This window comes from Mycteria americana, chromosome 7, assembly GCF_035582795.1.
Source record: "Mycteria americana isolate JAX WOST 10 ecotype Jacksonville Zoo and Gardens chromosome 7, USCA_MyAme_1.0, whole genome shotgun sequence".
NCBI lineage: Eukaryota > Metazoa > Chordata > Aves > Ciconiiformes > Ciconiidae > Mycteria > Mycteria americana.
In genome coordinates this window covers 44,995,375-45,010,081 of record NC_134371.1, presented here as the reverse complement: position 1 = coordinate 45,010,081, position 14,707 = coordinate 44,995,375, and the positions used below count along the sequence as shown (strand labels likewise).

Below are 14,707 nucleotides of genomic sequence, written 5' to 3'. Positions count from 1 at the left end.
AGAGTAGAGCATATAGTGTATTCATCTTCTTTGAAATCCTGTTTGTCAGGTGTGTAAGTACATTTTTAAAATACATATTTTTCCTGCTCACATATCGAGCAACCACATATTGATTTGCTGCAGCAATACCAGGTCACAGGCTACGGAGGAACGTTCCCATATCTTACGCAGCTCCACCTGGAATATGGTGTGCAGCTAAGTGATGACAAGGGTGGTCAGTGAGGGGATGATAAAAGTCTATAAATAGCTTAAGAGGGTGAACTCCAAAGAGGAAGAAGCATTGTTTTAAGGTGGTCTGAACAAGTTTGGTAGAAAGAAAAAGATGTCCTGACACCCAGAGCCAGGCATAAGCTGCTGAATAGGAGCTTGTTACACGTAGTACAAACGCCAGCAGTGAAGTCTGTCTGTGCTTAGCCTTGCGTACACCACAGGCGTATAATGAATTTACTATTCCAGAATAATTATTCCAGTAAATTTCCAAGTATAGTTAAGCCCTTCAACTGCTAAATTGGGCCCTAAGTTCAACAGTCCGCCAACAGGAGCCACGTGTTCAGGGCATTTAGAGCTACACTAGAGCAAGCCCTGGAAACACAGAAGAGGAAATAAACCTGCCCAGAGAGGACGGACACAAACCCTGACAGCCCTGTCATACCTCTGCTTCCTGTGGTTCTAGGAAAACACGCATGTGGGATTTGGGAAAGGTCTTTTTAATAAGGGTTAATTGGAGAAGTATGTCACACATGACTGAGTACCGTTTCAAATTACTGCTCACGCTGGCATAACTAAATCAGGCAAATGACAGAACACCAAAATAGGGAATAGTCAATCTTCTTCCCTTCTATTTAATCTTTATAGTTTCATTATTCTCAAAATGACCAAATATCAACCATTATAGATTTTATGGAATTCGTTGCTTCTTTCAAAATATTATCATGACCACATCATAATATTCCCCAGAGATCCAACAGTTCTGTAAAATCTATTTTCTGTTGTCGCTTGAATTATTAGTCTGGGCTTTGGAACTGCTGGATTCATTTGTCTGGCTTATGTGATGCAAAAGCTCAAGTTAGATGATCTTGATATAGCCCTTTCTGGGCTTAAAATAATCTAGAAAAGAGAAAATAACCACACTTTGGCCAGCCAGAAGGGAGTTAGTCCTGTAAAAATCATCCTACGGTCCGTAACGCTGCGTTACTCTAAAAGTCAAGTCCCTATCCCTGAGCCTGAAGAAAGTCACTTTAGTTTCTCTGTGCTGCCCAAGTTAACTGCAAGCATTTCCTGACACACAGAACGCAGGCAGAAAAAGGAAAAACGTCGACTTGAGAAAAGCACAGCTTCCAATCCCCACCCACCAGCTTCAGTCAAAGGGATGACTTCAGTCCCTTACTTAACTAATCCTGCCACTGTAAAATCCTACAGTCATTCTTCCACACATAAAGGGAAAACGGACTCACTAGGAGGACCTAGACTCTTTCAGCTTGAACTGTTAACCAATGGTGGAAATGCAAGAATGCTGAAGTTGTGCCTTCAGAGCCAATAGAGTGGATTTGTGTGTCCCACATGACTGTGTTTCCCCTGTCTTTCACATGGGCAGTATTTAGTTCAATTCAGAACTGCAGATAGTATAGCGTGCAGAGCAGCAATGGGATGTCTGAGCACAAGTGGCTGACTTCCAGGCGTCTTCAGGAAACACATTTGTACATTTCTCCTGAATTAAACTGGGATTCTGCACCCTTGACATCCTCCTACCCTCCTTGTCTCTGCAGAAGGAGACAGCGACCTGCACAGCACAACAAAACTGTGAGTACGCCGTCTATTTATTTTTCTTTTCACCCAGAAAAGCAAATCTCTCAAAATTGTCAAAATGCTATGTGCACTAAATCGATGGTTACTTTTTCTTATGAGATGAACAAGTATCTAAAGTGCTATTCAAATTCAGGAATATTTCCTGCGTGCTTCAATAAAAGAAAAAAAAAAGGGAAAAAAAAAGAGAGTTATCCTCCAGGGCAGTGCCTGCATGCACGCTGCATGCCACACCACTGCTTCCTGACATAGCCAGCGTGCTGCTTTGTTCATAAAGAAAAACAAAGACAAAAAGCCCTACACATGTATGTTGTTCACTTTTATTTGTACTCTGTGTCTAATCAGGCCTGATCTGTCCCCACGGGGAAAAAATAAAGGCAAACTTTAACTCCGCCAGCAAGGGCAGCCCAGACTTTCCAGACATCTGACAGTTATTATAATTAGCTATGAAAGACAGCGAAGACACTTTGGGGCAAATAGCTCTTACATTTGGAACAATGAAGTCGAGCAAGGTTCCCATCCCACCCCTTCCACGGGGGGAGGGGGAGAGGCGAGCCAACGGGGGGAGTGTTAGGAAAGGGTTATGGCTGGACTGAAAAAACACGACTAGTATAATATCTGGACTCACTCGGCACGAGGAGAGGCTTTTTGATAAGCAACTTTAACTACCTCTAGATTGCGGCTTGCATTCACTCAGATTCCTGGTGGGGTGGGAAAGGGTGTGGGGCTCTTCACAGCATAACGTCAGGAGGTCGGGGTGGAGGGGGCAGCGGGGACGAAGGGGGCAGAAAGAAGAGAATATCCATAGCAAGAGACATTGCAATTGCTTCCCAGAGCTTTGCTGGCCAGATCTCCTTAAGCCCAAGTTGCTTTCTGGGCAAGATTTATGAGAGTTCTCAAACAGAAGCAACAGACAAAGCAGAGCTTTTTTTTTTCCTTCGCCTTCTCCGGAAAAGAAATTGAACCCAAATGGATAACTATAATAAGAAGCACCGATTTGTATTTTTGTGCCTTTTTTCCCCCCCACATTTTTCTAAGACCTTTAATACGATCTTTCCCCCCTGCCTGCACGCTCCTTCCCACCCCCCCTCCCCTACCAAAAGTTAGATTCTAAGAACTACGATCAGAAGGGAAAAAGCAAAGACAATAGAAATCTGACTCTGTTCTGGCTGGGCTGGATCTCTAATAAAGCATGAAGTGAAAACAGTTTCTAAGTGAAAGATGAGCAGACTTCTTTTTAAAAAAAAAATTAAGTGCAATAAGGAGAAATTGTTGAAAGACTCCAGACGCTACTAATTATGGCTTAAATAAATCTTCCTGGACAGATGTTTGCTTGCTCCCACTGCGGGGAAAGGAACGTTAAAAGAAGCATTTTCTAAAGAAGGATTTGACATGAATTTTTTACATATGATTTTTTTTTTTTTTTGGTAAATACACCATTTTATTCTTTGTCTGCCCTCCTGTTATCTCCCCCTCCCCCAACCACCGCCCACTGTGAGCTGAGACACCTGAAGGCTAGACATAATGATCAACAGAGCGCTGCGCTCGCCTGTCTGGATTCCAGCCAGATTTTTTTTTCCCCTCCACAATCAAGGAGCCTGCACGCAATGCACAGCAAGCCCCTTGCTCTGCTATGTGCAGATCAGACAGAAGTCTGAACCGCGCTGCAGAAAGATTAAAGACAAACACAAGCCTTTCCTCCTTATGTCGGCCAGGCTCGGTTTCAACTTCATTGTGATTCGCAAAAAATACGAAATAAGAAACTTCGTAAACATATACGCACCTTATTGTACAAAACATGCGCGTACGTGCACACGCTTTCCAACACAGTGTAACTGGGGGCATCCACTCTTTCCCATTTTACAGCGGTTTCTACTCTAGCTTTACAGTCAATGCAGTATTTTATGTTAAGTTCACGCATCACTTGCATAATTGCCGTGGAGCTCTCAAATACCATGCAAAGATTTTGTATACGTATACAATATACTGCAAAAAGGCAAATAGCTAGTGTACAGAGACCTACATCTGAAAGGCAGGCAGACTGAAACACTTGAACATATTTGGGTTTAGAGAGATTAACGAGATCTCCCAGGCAGTTGTGTGGCAGTTTTAAACGAGGCAGGAGCGAAATGCTTTGCGCGTAGGTTGTCTTCAAACCAAAGAAGGGGAGTGTGGCAGGGGACTATTTTAGTTAGCTGGCCTTGCAACCCCCGGCCTTCCTCTTGCCACAGCCCAGAGAAATGCCGACTGGCCCAGTGTCATCGTGCCAGAAAGTTGGTCTTGGGAATGCAGTACTCCCCAAAATAGTTGCTCTCCCTTTGGTGTGGCTATGGGTGGGGTTAGCAGGGACATCCAGGGAAAAGGGAGATTCAAAGCATTGATTCTATTTCATTTTTAAATGTATGCCGTGCAGACCTATTTTCTAAAAGTTCTTTGGAATTGCATTGTCTTCTGGTACAAATTATGGTGTGATACACATGGTGATTAATTTTTGCTTTTCAGTATGGGCTTTGTGTGAAAAAGACTTAAAAGAAAATACATTTTTATACACACATGCACATACACGCACGTACACTGCTTTTAATTTACTCCCTGAAAAGGCTTAAACTATATTTTAGTCACACTAACAGGTATCTTAATAGAAAGATAGGATTTTTTTTTAGCTTTCTTCTTTATTATTGCTAATAAACACTACTAAAAAAGGAACCCAGCATAGGTATCCCATAAATTTAGTCTTAAAAAAACTTCCTTTCCAAATAGCAGCAGAGACATGCAAACAAAAGGTTGCATGTAGTGGCAACAATATCCACAGGCAAGGTAAAGATTCTAGAAAAGAGATTTCAGAGCAACGAAGAGAATTAATTGAGAGCTGTGGTCAAATTTGTATTCCTGTATTTTTTTTTTTAAACAAGGGATTTAACACTTTTCTGAAGGAATGTTTTACATACCTGATATGAAATATACAAGCTAACACAATGGTCATATATGAGAAGTATATACTTGCAAAATACATATATATGTATATACACAAGTTCACTAGTATTAAGTGCTAATTTCCTTTCTACTTTTCCTGGCCTATTATGCTTGAAAAATAAAATTTGTCATTTATGATTCACAAATGTATTTCAAAATAGTGCCTGCAGCTACATTTTGAAGTGCTGACTTTTATTTTCTCAAGTTAATGACAATAAGCAATCGTATTTTTATCCATTTCCCAAAGACTGAAATCCTACGCAAATCAATTCCTCTAAACTTCGGAACTGATTTACACACTACCTTGTATTAGAAGGGATATTTCAGCTGGCAATTTATGTATTGTTTGTCAATGCAAAAGTCATGACTAATCACATAGGAGTTAAGCATTAAACCTGAGCATATGAATACAGGGCCCTTGCCTCCATGTTTAGCTGAACACTCTCCCCTTCTCCCAGTAAGGTCTCTTGTGAATGCTGAGTGTTCAGCAGCTCTGACTAAAGTAGGTAGGAGATACAAATGCCCAGCATTTTTGCAAATGTGGCATTATCCTCCAGCTGCTGTTGTCCAGGCACCTGAGATGTGGAGCTACGTGTTCTAGCTTTTTACGCAAAGAGTTTATTTACCTAAATGTGAAAAAATCTGACCTGTGGTTTTTTTGCTGACTTCTTTAAACTTTTAAATAGTTGATGTTGAAACAAAGCAATCATGGAAGCTCATGCATATTTATGACTCCATTCCTTAAAAATGTCATGTCTATTACAGCTCATCTCTTAGCCTACAGCCTCCAATTGGTTGTGCAAACTCCATGGTGCTACTCGCACAAACTTGAAGTTCTAATTTCTTTTTTTAAACTCTCCTCTCCCCTCTTCCCTCCATGGTTCCTCTGTTGCATCTGCTTGTTTGAACCTTTCCTAGTTCAAGCAGAAGTGCAAGTTTTAGTCATAAGAATAAAGTGCTCAGGATTACTTCCAAAACTTTCAAAAGATTGGTTGTTTCACTTATACCTTTACACAGCAGAAGTAACCTGAGAGCCTACCAGAAACATGGCCAGTCTCAGTAAGGTAACAGGGTCAAATGAGCTCATGCATTACAGATAGGAAGAGAACTGCGCATTGTATTTTTACAGATAAAAAGCACAAAGTGTTTTAATGTAAACACATTTCTGTTTGATATTTTGGCAAACTGTTGCAAAGACCAAACTACGGCTGAGCCAAAATGACTTTCGGCATGGTACAGTTAGACCAGATGGCCACGTGTTCTTTTCTTATTTAGATGAGACTTTTCCTTTCAATAACATCTTTCTTCCTGACCTGCTTAAAAATTCCAGCGAATGAAATCAGCACAGGATTTTCAATTCTAATTGACCATGTGCAGAGGAAGGGCCAGTAGAGAAATCAGTAGGGCCATTGTAAGGCACACCGCATCAATCTCCCCTTTGTCCTGAATCTTTTCTAGCATGAACTAAAATAATTAAGAATATTTAATTTATATTATTTGTACAGCAGGAAATCTAGTTGCGTTCAGGCAAAAATCATTGCAAGTTCCTCTTTTACAAATGCGTGCAACAAGGAATACGCATGTCTATCACACACTAGACAAACAGGTACTCAGCATCATTTAATTGCCAAATATTTAAGAAAAATAAAACCCCTCAAGCAAAGAGTGAACAAAACAAAGGAAAGGTGTGAGTGAATTAAAGCATGAACTGCTTTGCCTTTTCTAATGAAGTCAGAAAATGTGAAAGATAAGGTACTTTTCAAATTAAAAAAAAAAAACCTCAGAAAAATATTATTTTCCACTGTTCAAAATGCTCACCCTTAAAACGTCTGTAATCTGCAATTGCTATTAATTTACCTACATAGATTTTGCACACACATACCCCACCCACGCTATGTGGGTTGGTGATCACGGTCTCACTTGTGTCTGTGTGATCTACATGCAAAGTACAGATTGTAAATACTGTATATATCACACACAAACATTATCTACAGAAATACGCACACAGATGACATCATTACAGTATTACCTACTATTTGATTTGGATTTAGTGAGATATCTGTGGAGTAATACAACAATATTTATTGAGATTTAGCAAGTAGAGTATGCAAAAGATGTACAAGGTCCTACTCATACGTTTACATAACCCATGGATAAGGTAAGTGGGTAAACTGAATCCTTTAGAAGAAAAGAGGGGGGAAAGGACCAATTGAAAGCAATACAGAGCAAGTTTGGTTGGGTTTATTTTTTTTGGGGGGGTGGATTTTTTTGGTGGTGGTGGTTTGGTTTTTTTTTTGGGGGGGGGGGGTGTTTCTTTGGTTTTTTTTTACACACAAGGAAAAAATTAGCAACAGATTTATTATTCCTGTACTATTTTGTACAAATTCCCTCTACTATTCACAGTTTAGTTTAACATTACACTTCAGTGGTTGATGGTTTCAGATTATCATTATAAGCTTAAATCAAGTAACAACCAAACAGCTCTGGAAAATAATTTCTGAAAAATAATTATGAAAATGGTTTCAATAATATATCCTTCTTTTCTTCAGTTGAATCAGATTTTCATTAAAACCCCAATCACTTTTTAAATGTAAGGTGAAAAACAATCCAGGAGAAAATGCAGTGGGCAGCATGGCCTTTGCTATATGTCAAGCATGCAGTCCAAGCAACACGTGCGTGAAGAAACATGCCTGAGAACATAAAACAAAGCACAGACTTTGGGACTGGCCAGGCAGACGTGGTAAAAGGTCTGGTTTCAGCTCTCCAGCAAGATGCTTTGTAGCCTTGGGCAAATCATTTAACTGCCTGGCTTCTCATCTATGTCATATTAGTAGAATTCAAGTTTTGAATTTGTGATTATTATTGCGAGGTTGGCATTGAGATACCACAGCAAAGGGTACTGGAGACACCTCAGATGCTTGAAAAGAATGTAAGATTCCAGACAGAACAATAGTCTTGTTGTTGTTGTTGTTGTTGTTAAATCAGGTAATTTTTGGTGTGGTATTTCTATAACTAGTCAAAATACAAAGCCTGTTTCTCAAGAGGCTCATGTAACTCTGTTCTAGCTTAATTTTCTTAAGTTTTTCATCTACTTGAACATTCACTTTTTATTTTTTGCTAACATGCAATGAAACATCAGAATATAGGATAAATGGAAGATACTACTCCAGCTGTAATGATGTTCTATATTCAACATGAAGTGCTGTCATACAGGGCCTAACACTAAAATGCTGACTCCTGTAGAGTAATGGCTTATTTAACAGACTGTCCCATGGTACCAGTGAGACCAACTGCAAGCTAAAATGCTGCACGACGTGACCAGGAGTACCAAACCTGAGCCCTAGACATTTACTACCTCCAGTATTTGTGCACCAAGGACCTGATCTTGTAATGGCGTTGAGCATATTCTTACTTCTAAAGCCTGAAGGCAATCTAGCTAACCTCTTCCATGCTAAAAGTTCAGCACACGCTTAAAACATCATGCTGAAATAGGTCTTTAATTTCTACAGAAGCCTTTGGCACAAGAAGTAAATACTTTTGCTGGGTTCTGCCCCCTTCGCTGGTGGTCATTGAATTGTGCTCTCAGTTTCACCTTTCTGTTTCTGTTGACGATTCTTTGATTCCCACCATTGAACAGACTGAGTTAGAAACTCTTGGGCAGCAACTCTAAAAATCACTGCACAGGAACAGAAATCAGTGGGCCTGAAAATGATGACGAGATTTCACAGAAGATTTTTTGAGGCTGCCATTTTGTGACTAACTGAAATGACGATGTCGCATACATGGAACTGAAAACTTTGTTTTCCCTCCATGAGCAAATATGAGTGATCTCCATGCAAAAGAAAATAAATAATTTTCTGCTGAATGTTTCTATTAATCAATATTCATGCACAGTATGAAAGAAATACTCAGACTTTCAGCTATCTTTTGTCAGTGCTGTTCAGGAGTTGTAAAAATTAATTCAGAAAAAGGCAATGTGGCAGATCTGCTGGTCATCTCGGTGGGTTTGCAGAAGGGTTGGGGTAGTGAGAAGCAGGCAAGAGGGAAAGATCCCGCGTGGAATTATGGCCTTGTGCAGTGCTCAGAACGAGGAGAGGAAGTCAGCAAAATGTACATGGTTACGTGCAATTGACGGGCTGTATTTCACCAGCCTATTTTTACTGTCAAGGCTCCAGGCTATATTAGGAGTCTATCCAGTCTCTTAAGCCATGGGATGTGGATAATGGGATCAGATAAAATGATTAAAATCAGTTTGGTCTCATGATTCCAGCTAGTAAGCTTAATAGATGCAAAACTGAAAGACTTAATTGTATGATAAAAGTACAAACACCTCTCTGTGTTTTACCTCTACATTTTTCCAGTTTAGAGAAATAATCAAAGGGGGGGGGGGTGTGTGTTTGTTTGATTAAAAAAAACCCAACAATGGCAAGCAATTATTTTCTTACAGCATCCCAATTGAAACTAGTTTCATCTATCCAAACAAATAAGCTCAGAAGAAGTTGTAAAGACAAATTTTATACTACATCCCATGAAATATTTTACATAAAGTCTCTGGTTAAGAAGCTTCAGAAAAAAAGGATGCGTTTGTTTGCAGAGTTTGATAACTGCCTTTTTTTAGAAATAAAAATCTGATAATTTCCCAGAAAGTCTTATCCATACACTGAGTTTGTGCTACTTTTTCAAGCATTATTTTTAGTTCATTTGAAACCACTTTTCTAAGAGAATAATTTGGAAAAAAAAAGGATTTAAAAAGAGGAGAAGTCTAGTGAATGACAACAGTGAAGAAAAGCAGTTCCCAAGGTTGATTAAAAGACATAGAAAGGGTTAAAATTTCAGATCTTTATGTAAGAATTAAAAATGAAAGGCGAGTTAAAAAGGGGGAGAAGGGGGGGAAGAGCTAAGCTGCTGGTGACTTGAGTGTATTTATGGATTACTATGTCCTGAAAAGAAGAAAACCAGAGTTGTAAGATGACACTGCAGGGGTTGTCTGGACTTTTCACCGAGTGTAAAGTCTGTTTAGTCAGTGTCTTAATGCCTACTGCTGACCTCTGCCCTCTTCACTCCTCCCTGCTCCAGGTGCAACATTTTTGCCAGTGCTTTAACATTATTGGAAAGTTTGTGCAGGTTTCACACGCTGCAAAGTGCACAGAGCCTTTTACACAACAACATCCATCACGCACACCCAATAGCAAGGCTTAGCACATTTTTTTTATCCCAAGTACACACAATGATTTGTTTTACACATTTTCCCTTATTAGCTATTACTGCGTTAAATTAATAGAAACAAAAGCTTCTTTGTAAGGGTATGCCATTTGCATAATTCTATACAACAAGATACAAGCTTAAGTTTAAACTCATGTCGCACACTCCCCAGCACTGTGAATTATAGCAGGAGTACGCAACGTATGCCGGCAACGCTATTGATCTCTCTTAAATTAATTCTCTTTGCTATGGAAATGGGAGACAAAAACAGAAGCCATTGCTACAAAACAGCCAAGGCACTTCAGCTGATTTTCCTCAGAAATAAATTGATTTCTTGTACAGTTATTAATTATATTGGGACTGATATAAGTTTTAAAGAAAAACACAACAATTTTACAGACTAATAGTAAAAAAAGCTAAACTACATAAGGTCTGTATAATTTCAATTTTGATTTACAAAAATAAGGAGTGTAGTAAAATGTATATTAAATATGAGATGCTATAAATTCTACAGTTGTTAGTGATGCAGATAATATAAAAGATGGCACACGCATATGTAATGTTTATTCATCTATGCCTTATATTTAGTAGGTGGTTGCTAAGATTTTTGAGGGCTTGCAATTTGACTTTGCTGGGGAGAAAGTGTAAGCTGGGTGCCAACATCTTCGAGGCTATTACATATTTCGTGTTGTTTCTGAAAAGCCTACCATGGGCATTCCCTGCCACCGTGGGCAAGGAACCCATTTTCCCCGTTCATATTATGCTGCAGGACTGACGGCTTCTTCAGATGTGGACCTGGCATTTAAGATCCATAAGTTTTCCACCTTATGATACCATCTACTAAAACGCACTCTGTAAAACTGCCGTATAAAGCTTACTGGAAATACAAGACTGTCCAGTACATGTTTCCTGCACTTTGTGAGCTATACCAGCTAACTATGCCTAAAAAAAATTTAGAAATTATGATTTAGACATTTAAAGGCTTTAAATAACTAACTGACTTCCCCCACATTCCTTCCTCTCTGAGCTATGCTGCGAAATGTTCATTAAGCTGAAGGAAAAGAGGAAAAGGATTGGTTTGAAAGAGGTGAATAGCAGCAGGTAGTCTTTATGGAGAACCTTACTAGTCAGAACTGTCTAGCCAAAATAACCCAGGGTAACACCTCTTCTGGGTATGGCATTAGTTCAAGGTGAGACTTGCATAAAAAGAAAGAGGTCTGATAAGGCTTTACATTTGGGGAACTTCTATGACAGAGATGTGTTTGGATCTGGACTAAACCATTTATTTTACTGGATTGTCTTTCAGATATGACAAGCAGCCTGCAGTATACTGTGTCTTTCTAAAAGAATATTTTGTGGTTTCCCTATGACATCTATATATAAGCTAATTTAGGCCATCTTCATTATCTAGATAGTTGTAAGGGGTTCAGTTTTGGAGGAGTTTCTTCTTTAAAACAAAACATGGATCTTGTTACTATACTAGTTTATTCTAGGAGTAGGCACAGGTCAAGGGATCAAAATATTCTGGGAAGTGTCCTGAAACAGTTTTCTTATGTTCTTTGATTTCATTTGTGACATTTGGACTACAAGAGAATCAAGCAAAAAAAATTAAAAGTTGTTTATTGCACGGCAGACTATTTCTAGAGCTGGGCAGCTTTATCTCAGCACAAAGAGTGCTCCTGTTCGCAGTGCAGCTGCTAACAACTCATCAACACTCCTTGTTTAAGAGTAGGGTACAATTAGAAGTCAAAACTTTAAAGCAACCTGAAATGTTATTATTGTAGTAAGCTACGCAACTGGATTTGATTTCTAGCCAGACTGTATCCCTTTGCTCCTGACACTGTTTACAAGACATATTTAGTGCAGGTGGTACTCTCCTTAATTTCACTGAAGGTCAAGTGTACTTGTCATAATTATATTTTTTGCACAGCTGAGAATTCAACTACTTCTGTAGAGTGAAAACAGACATTGTTTCTGTGAAGGAAACATATAGTACCAAAGAGTTGGACTTGAAATAAACAGAATGAAGTAATTGTTCACACTGTTTTCTCCTACTGTCTCATCAAGATCATCACTTCTGAGGTTGCTGCGTATCAGTGGAAGCAGCCATTTGGGTACTTACACTTACAGAACTTCAGAATCCTGTGTCTGGAAAAAGTGGTTTCATTTGTCTTGCTTTAGGTGGCTACTATGAATCTTTTTCAGGACTGCAATCTGAGATGAAGTTCTGGTAATGTTTGTAAATGACTGATTTTACACTGATTTGCAAGTATAAAATGGAATAAAACTGAAATTAGTCAAGTTTCTAATTTAAGTAGAGAAAAAAATAGATAACCAAAATCATAAATTCTTTAGTCTTCTACTATTTTGGAACATCAAAATCATGTTTTTCAGAGAAAACTCATGTAAAGCTTATTCTCTGTAAATTCTAAACTGATTTGTTACAATTGTTATACACCATACCAAATCTGCAGAAAAAAGTAGCATGGTAGAAGTAGGACACTATTCTGGTGTCTTGATTCATTTACCTTTGTGAATTATCAGTCCCTTCTGCATGCAATAAGTGCATCTAAAGTACAGGAAATTGTCCATTGAGCCCGCTTTTTCTGTGAATACATATTTCCCTCATCCTCTAACTTACAATCATTCCTAATGCCTTCACTAGACATTTTACCTGAAGAAAGGGAATTAAAGCAAACCATCTTTGAATTGTGCTTGGTTTTAAAGTTCTTTTCCACATTAGCTGAAACAAGCCATAACAAAAAAATAGGTGTCTCCTCCTGTAGTTCTTACATAATACTTCAGTCTTGCATAACACTTTAAAAAGTTTTCTTCCAGTAAACGGCTCTTAATATATCATAGACATGGAAGAGAAGAAATCCTTCCTTCCAGATCCTCTGCACCATCAGGATCAGAGCTCAAGTGCGCTCCAGAGCATCAGTTCACAAAATTCTAAAACTGGAGACAGATTCCCTTTGTGAAATCCATTCGCTGGTGAGCTCCTTCTTACCCATCTCTTCTATCTCCATCCAACCCGCTTCTTTAAAGCACTCTGCCCTGAATCGCTGTATTCTTCTGCAAAGAGTGTGTAAGATGTAAAGATGTAAATATTGGAACTGGTTGCCATAAATGTGAAAAGTTACTCTAGATAGGATGAAATTTGTTTTACTTTACTTAAAAGCAGAAATGCAAGTGAAATAGTGCCTTTTTGTGGGGCAGTTCATTTTCAAAGATACATAAATATTTTTATTAAATTGACACAAGAAAGATTAGGACTTCAAATCTACATTTTCATTATTAGTGGAAACCTCAAATAAATAACCAGCTTGCAGTCTGATTAGTCTCTCTTTCATAAGTTTCCTACTTGCAAAATTAGGGACAAGTTTCCTCAAGATGCAAAATAGTACAGTAAAGCAAGCACTGTCTCATGAAATTTCAGTAAGTCAAAATATGGGACATCGTTATTTCAATCTGAGGGATTCATCTGACATTTTGTTTCTAAATCCAAGCTTCCTCTTTCCTCACCCCATTGGTGACTCATGTACTTTATTTTTTAGTTTTATTTGTTTCTTAAGTTTTACTGTTTTATTTTATGGTTAAATCCACATTTCAATTCTACAAAACACATCATTAAAAAAAAAAAGAGGAAAAAAGATCCCTCTAACCAATATCCTCTGCCAGTTTTGTATGTATATTCAGGGAATAAAATTTACGTAACGTCATTTAGAGAGTTATTCTATCAGTACCAGTATTCTAGATGAATTTTTCAGGCTCAGTAGCAACATTTGGGTAACTTAATTAAGATGTTTTCCATGGGGAAAAAAAAAAATCTATTGGTCAAGTTAATGAAGGAAGTGAAACCTGAGTTACTTAAAAAGCTGATAAAATTCATATCCTTTTCAAAGAGGAATTGAGAAGCTTTTTGCTGAAAGACTGGCTTGAACTTGTACAATACCAAAATTCCTGACCTTTAAGAAAGAAATAGGTCAAAGAAAAGAGGGACTAACACTGAACGGACATCGAGTTCATTATTATATTTGTTGGTTGCCTGAGTTGGTTCCCCAAGGCAGATGGCAACACACCTGTACCCATGCAGGTCGTTTTGGAGCAGCTAGCACGGGGATGACATTTAGCATCATCCCAGCAGGCTTCAGTGGGTTGGGACTCCATCACGTGTTTCCAACACACCCCTAGTGGAAGGAGACTGGTGCCTTGCATACACAGATTATGAGAACATCAAGGCCATTGAAATCACCAGAGGGACTTGGCTGGATTCACAAACTTTTTATTGTATTAAGACCTAGCTCTCCACTCTGTTCTCCTCCAATGCCTCTCTGCTGGGTAACGCACTATGTGGTGCCTATGTCCTGTCCTTTTCTTCCCTTCTTTGGGATTTATACAGAACAGACAGCAATGATTTCCTGCTGGATGCCCTCAGGATTCACTGTGTGTTTTGGACATTGCAAAGGGAGAGCAGACAGTCAAGAAAATTTGAGACTTTTACGGGAGAGGGGGTTGTGGCCTTTGGCTACAAGATCTTAATGAGCTTCCTGCTCTTTTTTCCTGAGCTCTCTACAACAGGAGGTGGCAAGCATAACGAAGACTAGAATTGTGCATCCCTTCCTTGCCAAAGATTTGTCATCCAGTATTTTTAAATTTAGAAACTTAGCTTGGCTGGCATTTCTTCTACTGCACAAATGTAAAACAAGTGAGGTTAACATAGCATGAA

General features: G+C 38.8%; 1 long non-coding RNA gene across 14 annotated transcripts in view; it reads left to right on the top strand.

Moving 5' to 3' along the window:
• The first annotated feature begins 1,440 nt into the window (after positions 1-1,440).
• LOC142412627 (uncharacterized) overlaps positions 1,441-14,707 on the top strand; it is a 68,655-nt gene continuing 55,388 nt past the window's right edge. For 13 of the 14 annotated variants that reach the window (XR_012776544.1, XR_012776550.1, XR_012776552.1 and 10 more), the window contains exon 1: positions 1,441-1,800. This is a non-coding gene — a long non-coding RNA (uncharacterized LOC142412627). Of the gene's footprint in view, positions 1,801-12,840; positions 12,973-14,707 lie in introns of all 14 variants that reach the window. The other variant, XR_012776551.1, reaches the window with a different exon arrangement.